Genomic DNA, 9,797 nt, shown 5'->3' with positions numbered 1-9,797 from the left:
GTGTGTGTGTCATTGAGCTTTAGTGTGTGTGTGTGTGTCATTGAGCTTTAGTGTGTGTGTGTGTCATTGAGCTTTAGTGTGTGTGTGTCATTGAGCTTTAGTGTGCATGTGTGTGTCATTGAGCTTTAGTGTGTGTGTGTGTGTCATTGAGCTTTAGTGTGTGTGTGTGTGTCATTGAGCTTTAGTGTCTGTGTGTGTGTGTGTGCTGTGTGTGTGTGTCATTGAGCTTTAGTGTGTGTGTGTGTTGTGTGTGTATGTGTGTGTGTGTGTCATTGAGCTTTAAGTGAGTGAGTGAGTGTTACTAAGCTATAAATAATTTACCATCATATATCTTCACATATATATGTTAATTCGAAATATTTCATATTACAAATTCAGTTTATTATGTTAAGAAAATGGAGCACAGAAAATGAGATACTTATAATATGTACTGGTGTTCCACCAATATTTTTATTATTATTATTATTTTGTTTTACTCTTTATAAACCATACTGATTTCATAATCAACAGAGTTAAATACAAAAACAAAATATTCAAGTATTTCAAAACGATTGTAGTATTGTTTTGGTGTGAACGGTTCCATAAGTAGCGAGAGGCCGACTACATTTAATGGTAGCTCAGTCTTTTATGACGTTTGTACTTTCGAATGGTTGCTGAACCATAGTTGGTCTTCTTTTTATTTTATTTTTTTCTAAGCCAGTGCACTACGACTGGTATATTAAAGGCCGCGGTATGTGATGTCCTATCCGTGGGATAGTGCATATAAAAGACCGCTTGCTATTAATAGAAAAAGGTAGCGGGTTACCTCTCTAAGATTATATATCAAAATTACCAAATGGTTGACATCCAGTAGCCAATGATTAATAAAGCAATGTGCTCTAGTGGTATTGTTAAACAAAACAAACAAGCTTGTTTGCTATTTTCTTTCTTCTTTTTCCTTCTTCCTGTCATGTTTAAAAAAAATATTACAATCGTTATATAAATACAAGCAAAATAAACAACACGCTCATCTACCAACAATAACGATAACTGTTCAACTATTACGATTGTAAGACGATTTTTAATGCTCCAACAAACCAAGAAGTTTGGAATCGGTTTTGTGCTGAAACCTCCACGTCACCACAAACAGCTGTCAACAATAAACAAAAGCTCCATACTAGCAATCAATAACCTACAATACACCCCTCGGGATAACAGATATGGTAGAGTTATAGTCCAGGTAAAATAGTGAAAGACCCATCGCAAATTGCAAAGGTTTTAATTTCAACTGTATTCAACTCTGTAATGCATTTTTAATGTTATTTTGTACTATATACAGTATGTAGTACAAAATAACATATTAAAAATGTAGAATAAGATAATTAGTGGAACAATTTTAAATTCAACGGCTCTATTCCTAACTGGTTAATTTTTAATTAACCCTAACTACTCATTCAGTAACCTTGTAACACAGAACTAATACTGGTACCTATCACAATAAAGACAATAACCTACAGTTTACCTAGGTCTTCTAGGATGACCAGCTAAGCTTTATATTACCAAATACTCGTATAATGTTAGAACAAAAAGTCTACGATTTACTTCGTCAGATGACCGAAGACACTGTCTAAAGAATATTGGTATAATACAGTATTAAAATATTTAAAAGTCACATCAATCACATCAAGGTTATACAACAGAGCAGAAATAAAATATTTACCAAAGTCCAAACGGACAACGTTCCCGGGAAGCCTTCCTTGTTCTGTCCTTTTTGCTTCTCCCCCTAACTCTAAAACACTAGCTATTTATTATAAATCGAAATATCGCCTGGGGTTAAATCGCGGCACCGAATCTTATCATCTAATATTCCACCTCTCCCAGAGTCGGTATATTTCTCTCTGATCGTCAGTCTGGCTGTCGCCATCGTCGCCAAATCACGGTTGTAAAAACCGCACTCGCAGAGGTATTACGTAACTACTCCCCACATGGCCTCCGCACCTCGCTAAGTGTGTACGGTCGCGCGGAGGTATTACGTAACAAGTGCACATGACCTTCTAAAACAATTAATATCGCCACAGGCGAAAACAAATTAAGAGCATGTACCGTCACAGGCTGGTACATACAAATAAAACCAGTTGCTGCTAATGGAATAGAGTTGTCCATGGAGTAGCGGCAGATTGTTTCCTTTTTCAATATTGCTGTAGTCCTTAACTCTAAATTTGACTACACATAATTGTTTTATTTAAAATGTGTTCATTAAATAAAACATAAAACATAAAAATATTATCTTGTTGCTGGTTTCCGTACATTTCAGAAGAAGTTGTCAAAATAATACTACCCATAGCAATTTAGGAAACATATAACCTTGAAAAACATCCAAGCCAGATATATTTTAATACTAATCAGGTTTGTATATTATGGTTTTAAATGTGTGTGACTCTTGCTTTAGTTGACTACAGTAACAAAAATGCTGTATCTTATTTGTTTATATTACATGTGCAATGAGATGAGATTTGTCATTAATATATTGACCCATAGTGAATGAAAACGCACCATACTTTCATTAATAATGCGACATCTAGATAACAAAGACATTCGCTATTTTAATGGGTTTTTTTTGGGGGGTGGGTTTGTTGTTGGATTTTTGTTTTGTTTAAAGATGTATAAAACTGGTTATACGAGGGATGTATGAACTGAACGACTGGTTCAGGTTTCGGATAACAAGCTGACTCACAAAATAAAACTGGTTATACGAGGGATCTATGAACTGAACGACTGGTTTAGGTTTCGGATAACAAGCTGACTCACAAAATAAAAATGTGAATCATGCATTACAAGGAAACAAATGCATAAACTAATATATAACGTTTTAATGTGGGTTAGTGTAACAAATATGAATAATAGTAAAAGACATATCATTTATTCTGGTAATTAATAATATGCAGTCTCTTTGGTACGTCGTTATGACTTATATTATTGCATTGGAATGTTATTCTGCATCTTATACTTTATTTAGTACATCTTAATTTGCCAGGCAACAAATATTGGTTATCGACAAAGGTTGTCTACAAATGTGTATTATAACTTAATGTGAGCATGACATTAAGAATATCCCCGACCTAAGTTCAAATTAACTATACTATTATATTTTATTGTGTGTGTTATTCTTACCATATTCTGAGTGGAAAAGATTAATTTCATTATTTTATTAACAAAAAACAATATAGACAAAAAACGCTAAATTTCTCCTATATGTACTAGATTAGTTACAATGTCTTGAAATATGTATTATAACAACACTTGACACATTTTATGTCTGGTGGCAAGTCAGTCGATTTTAAATAACTTGAGGGTGCTGAATTAAAAAGAAATGTTGCCAGCTGATATTTCCATTACTTATCCTTTAAATACTAGTATCAGATATTCCGATTACTATATATATATAGATTTTATTCACAACATTGTGACAGGTTGGTTCCAATTTTGTGTCAACTGTAACAGAGAAAACAGTTACTTTAACATAATTCTATGGTATCAAGATAAATGCAATCCCGTTCTCACAAAACATACAATTCGGCACAATATGCTATGAAATAATGCTTTTTTTTTTAAATCTTCAGTTTTTAATGTATTGGTCATTTCTGCATTTATGCTAATTTTATGTCTATTTTACTACTTAAAACACAACAGATCAATCATATATCTATTCATATAGAAAACATAGGAATATCCATTAATATCATGAATGTATTTCAGTTAGAAGCCAATATATTGCATTTCCTTTTTCAGTAGGTTCATGGTGGCCATCTTTAATTTCTATGTGATATTTCATAGAATCAGGTTAAAAGGTATCTCCATCAAACGAAACAGAGATTGATGCATTTATAAATAACATTGTCATCTAGATTGCTAGAAGCTGAAATAATAATGGTTTGTAGAATTTCGTTACAGTTTGTTGGTTATATTGGCAGCCATGTTGAATTTATTTTATATATAACTACGACGTTGATTGGTCAATTTACTTCTCTGCTACCAGCACAAGCTTCTCTGCTACCTAGCGTAAGCTTACGGTATTTTGTAAACAATAAACGTCAAAATTATTAACATCAGAAGAGGTACTTTGTTATTGATGGAGGGATGAGAATTCGCGAAAATAAATGCTCATGAACTGACTCATTTTCATTAAATCGCGAAAATTTGTGATTCCGCGAAAATAAAGTATTTTACAGTAAATAAAACACTTCAAAGATAACATATATCAATTCTTAGACATAAAACAGAGGAATAATTATTAACATTATGAATGCACCTCGGTTAGAAGCCTAGACATTGAATTTGCAATGATAAGTAATATAAATATCAGCTGGTAATTTGTTCTTAATCAGCATCTTCAAATTATGTAAGATCAACTCAGTTGCCACTTTAGGCACAAAATGTCCTGGGAAGTATGAACTAATATAAAATTGATGACGTCAATGCTCACACTACCCTACCATATTACTATCTGTTCCACTAATTATGTTTTTCTACATTTTTAATATGTTATTCCTACTAAATTCTGAACTAACATTGTTGATGTTATTATTTTGCAATTTGTGATGGGTATACCATGTATTTTGGCATAGATTGTCATCAACACTGGATCACAATCTTTGCAAATCAAAATTTCTTCAATCAAATTTAAGGTGTTCGACGGAGTTTGTTGTTTGGCTATTAGACTATGTTAACTAAGAATCTGTTCACGAAGTAGTTATCTCCTGATCATGATGTCGATACATTGTTTGTGCCTGAAAGAACAGGAAAGAAATGTTTGTTTAACGACATTTCAGAACCTTTCTCATAAATAAGACAGAACCGCCCTGTTAGTCGAAAGGAAATATGTAATAATCGGATAACAAATAAGATAAGGAAGGAAGGAAGGAAATGTTTTATTTAACGACGCACACAACACATTTTATTTACTGTTATATGGCGTCAGACCACACAGATATTTAGAGATGAAACCCGCTGTCGTCACTTCATAGGCTACACATTTTATTTACTGTTATATGGCGTCAGACCACACAGATATTTAGAGACGAAACCCGCTGTCGTCACTTCATAGGCTACACATTTTATTTACTGTTATATGGCGTCAGACCACACATATATTTAGAGATGAAACCCGCTGTCGTCACTTCATAGGCTACTCTTTTCGATTAGCAGCAAGGAATCCTTTGTATGCACCATCCCACAGACATGATAGTACATACCACGGCCTTTACAATGAGTATCAAAATTATATAACCAAGATACAAGATAAACATCTGCCTTAGTAACCTTCATTCATCTGACTGAGAAGCGTGATTTAGCTCAGTCGGTTGAGTGATTACTTGAGCTGTTTGCGTCGCAGGATCGAACCACTTCGGTGGATCCACCCCTGTGCGTGCTGTAACCTCACCGTGGTGCAGGGGTGTAACATTCTCTTTGAGAATGGCCAATACAGCACACATTGAAGTTTAGAGTAAAAGTCAGTATCTCTCTGTGATATTTGTATTTTGCACAGTTCTTTACACTGTTTTTATTTATATCTTGAATTTTTCTGTTGATGTTGATCATCACCTTGTTTGTTGCCATTACCATAGTTTGACACCCAATAGCCGATGTATTTTTCGTGCTGGGGTGTCGTTAAACATTCATTCATTCATTCATTCATTCATTCATTCGGTGGATCCATCAACTGACTGGGTTTTCTCGTTCCAACCAGTACACCACAACTGCACAAAGGCCGTGGTATGTGTTTTCCTGTCTGTGGGAAAAGTGCATATAAAAGATCCCTTAATGCAGGATTAAACAAAACAAACTTTGAACTCATCTGCTTGAATTGCCACAAAGAAGTCTTTAATGTTGACAAGTTACACCTTTGTAAACTGCATGCTTTTTCCAATCAGCTTCTGTCAATATAAAAGATCCCTTGCTACTAATGGAAAAATGTAGCCGATTTCCTCTCTAAGACTATGTGTCAAAATTACCAAATGTTTGACATTCAATAGCCGATGATTAATAAATATGTGTGCTCCTGTAGTGTCGTTAAACAAAACAAACTTTACTTTGTTCTAAACAGTGATCCACGATGGCACATCAGAGGTCGTCGTAATGGTACAAACCTTGATCCTGGGAGAAAGAGCTGGACAACAGGGGTTGTCTTTTCTATAATATTATTCTAAAGTACATTAAAAAAAAATCCACGGGCCTGTTGATATTAATGAAAATGCAAAATAGTTAGTCGCTAATGCTAACATTTTTTGTCTGTGACAGACTGGTAGCCGTGAACGAAGCAGGGGACATTATCCTGGTTGTTGTCACATTGTTGACGAATATGTAGTTGTGTCCCGTAGATAAAATACTAAGTGTATGTACACCCGTGTCTGTTAACACTTGTTCAACATACGATACAACATTCTGTGCCGAATATACGAAGTCTGTTTTTCTCAACCGGCCTCGGTGTCGTCGTGGTTAAATCATCGAACATACGGCTGGTAGACACAGGGTTCGCAGCCTGGTACTGGCTCCCACCCAGAGGGAATTTTACCGACTCAATGGGTAGGTGTACGGCCATTACACCCTCTCCTCTCTTACTAACCACTAACAACTAACAACAGATAGCTGTGGTGTGTGTTCAGGACAGCGTGCTTGAAGCTTAATTGGATATAACTTATAAGCACGAAAATAAGTTGAAATGAAATTAAATGTGTTTCTTAAACACAGGTGTTTAAGCATTGTGACTGTATGTTTAGTTTTAGAATTGTGGGGACATTGATTTCAAACTGTGTGTACACCATGTAATATATGGATGGGGCGTTACGTGGGAAGTTGCCCCTGAGCCACCCTGTTTTTGTTATATATCGGTGGGATGTGCACTACTGAACACCTGTTTAGCATATCATAATCATTATGTGTTTAGTTTCAGATGTGTGCGTATGTTAATTATTTTGCTATATAATTACTGTGTTTTGTAGATTCCGGCGAGGCTTAGCTCTATGTTTTATTTCCGAATAACACCATATTATCTTATATCCCTAAGCCACTCTAGATTCATCATATTAGCATAGGATATACACTTTAATTTGTATTGTATATTTTAAAGAATGTTGCATGCTTTTTAAAAAACCTGATATGTTGAATGTTGTTCTATCAGAGCAGTATTCAATGTTGAATGTTGTTCTGTCAGAGCAGTATTCGATGTTGAATGTTGTTCTGTCAGAGCAGTATTCGATGTTGAATGTTGTTCTGTCAGAGCAGTATTCGATGTTGAATGTTGTTCTGTCAGAGCAGTATTGAATGTTGAATGTTGTTCTATTAGAGCAGTATTCAATGTTGAATGTTGTTCTGTCAGAGCAGTATTCGATGTTGAATGTTGTTCTGTCAGAGCAGTATTCGATGTTGAATGTTGTTCTATCAGAGCAGTATTCAATGTTGAATGTTGTTCTATCACAGCAGTATTCAATGTTGATGGTGTTCTATCAGAGCAGTATTCGATGTTGAATGTTGTTCTATCAGAGCAGTATTCGATGTTGAATGTTGTTCTATCAGAGCAGTATTCGATGTTGAATGTTGTTCTATCACAGCAGTATTCAATGTTGAATGTTGTTCTATCAGAGCAGTATTCAATGTTGAATGTTGTTCTATCACAGCAGTATTCAATGTTGATGGTGTTCTATCAGAGCAGTATTCGATGTTGAATGTTGTTCTATCAGAGCAGTATTCAATGTTGATGGTGTTCTATCACAGCAGTATTCAATGTTGAATGTTGTTCTGTCAGAGCAGTATTCAATGTTGAATGTTGTTCTATCACAGCAGTATTCAATGTTGATGGTGTTCTATCAGAGCAGTATTCAATGTTGATGGTGTTCTATCAGAGCAGTATTCAATGTTGATGGTGTTCTATCAGAGCAGTATTCAATGTTGATGGTGTTCTATCAGAGCAGTATTCAATGTTGATGGTGTTCTATCAGAGCAGTATTCAATGTTGATGGTGTTCTATCAGAGCAGTATTCAATGTTGATGGTGTTCTATCAGAGCAGTATTCAATGTTGAATGTTGTTCTATCACAGCAGTATTCAATGTTGATGGTGTTCTATCAGAGCAGTATTCGATGTTGAATGTTGTTCTATCACAGCAGTATTCAATGTTGATGGTGTTCTATCAGAGCAGTATTCAATGTTGAATGTTGTTCTATCACAGCAGTATTCATTGTTGAATGTTGTTCTGTCAGAGCAGTATTCGATGTTGAATGTTGTTCTATCAGAGCAGTATTCGATGTTGAATGTTGTTCTATCACAGCAGTATTCAATGTTGATGGTGTTCTATCAGAGCAGTATTCGATGTTGAATGTTGTTCTATCACAGCAGTATTCAATGTTGAATGTTGTTCTATCAGAGCAGTATTCGATGTTGAATGTTGTTCTATCACAGCAGTATTCAATGTTGAGTGTTGTTCTGTCAGAGCAGTATTCGATGTTGAATGTTGTTCTATCAGAGCAGTATTCGATGTTGAATGTTGTTCTATCACAGCAGTATTCAATGTTGATGGTGTTCTATCAGAGCAGTATTCGATGTTGAATGTTGTTCTATCACAGCAGTATTCAATGTTGAGTGTTGTTCTCTGTCAGAGCAGTATTCGATCTTGAATGTTGTTCTATCAGAGCAGTATTCGATGTTGAATGTTGTTCTATCAGAGCAGTATTCAATGTTGAATGTTGTTCTATCACAGCAGTATTCAATGTTGAATGTTGTTCTATCACAGCAGTATTCAATGTTGATGGTGTTCTATCAGAGCAGTATTCGATGTTGAATGTTGTTCTATCAGAGCAGTATTCAATGTTGATGGTGTTCTATCAGAGCAGTATTCAATGTTGATGGTGTTCTATCAGAGCAGTATTCAATGTTGATGGTGTTCTATCAGAGCAGTATTCAATGTTGAATGTTGTTCTATCACAGCAGTATTCAATGTTGATGGTGTTCTATCAGAGCAGTATTCCATGTTGATGGTGTTCTATCAGAGCAGTATTCGATGTTGAATGTTGTTCTATCACAGCAATATTCAATGTTGAATGTTGTTCTATCAGAGCAGTATTCGATGTTGAATGTTGTTCTATCACAGCAGTATTCAATGTTGAGTGTTGTTCTGTCAGAGCAGTATTCGATGTTGAATGTTGTTCTATCAGAGCAGTATTCGATGTTGAATGTTGTTCTATCAGAGCAGTATTCAATGTTGAATGTTGTTCTATCACAGCAGTATTCAATGTTGAATGTTGTTCTATCACAGCAGTATTCAATGTTGATGGTGTTCTATCAGAGCAGTATTCGATGTTGAATGTTGTTCTATCAGAGCAGTATTCAATGTTGATGGTGTTCTATCAGAGCAGTATTCAATGTTGATGGTGTTCTATCAGAGCAGTATTCAATGTTGATGGTGTTCTATCAGAGCAGTATTCAATGTTGAATGTTGTTCTATCACAGCAGTATTCAATGTTGATGGTGTTCTATCAGAGCAGTATTCCATGTTGATGGTGTTCTATCAGAGCAGTATTCGATGTTGAATGTTGTTCTATCACAGCAATATTCAATGTTGAATGTTGTTCTATCAGAGCAGTATTCGATGTTGAATGTTGTTCTATCACAGCAGTATTCAATGTTGAGTGTTGTTCTGTCAGAGCAGTATTCGATGTTGAATGTTGTTCTATCAGAGCAGTATTCGATGTTGAATGTTGTTCTATCACAGCAGTATTCAATGTTGATGGTGTTCTATCAGAGCAGTATTCGATGTTGAATGTTGTT

The sequence above is a fragment of the Gigantopelta aegis genome, chromosome 10 (assembly GCF_016097555.1).
Source record: "Gigantopelta aegis isolate Gae_Host chromosome 10, Gae_host_genome, whole genome shotgun sequence".
Lineage (NCBI taxonomy): Eukaryota > Metazoa > Mollusca > Gastropoda > Neomphalida > Peltospiridae > Gigantopelta > Gigantopelta aegis.
This window is presented reverse-complemented; position numbering follows the sequence as displayed.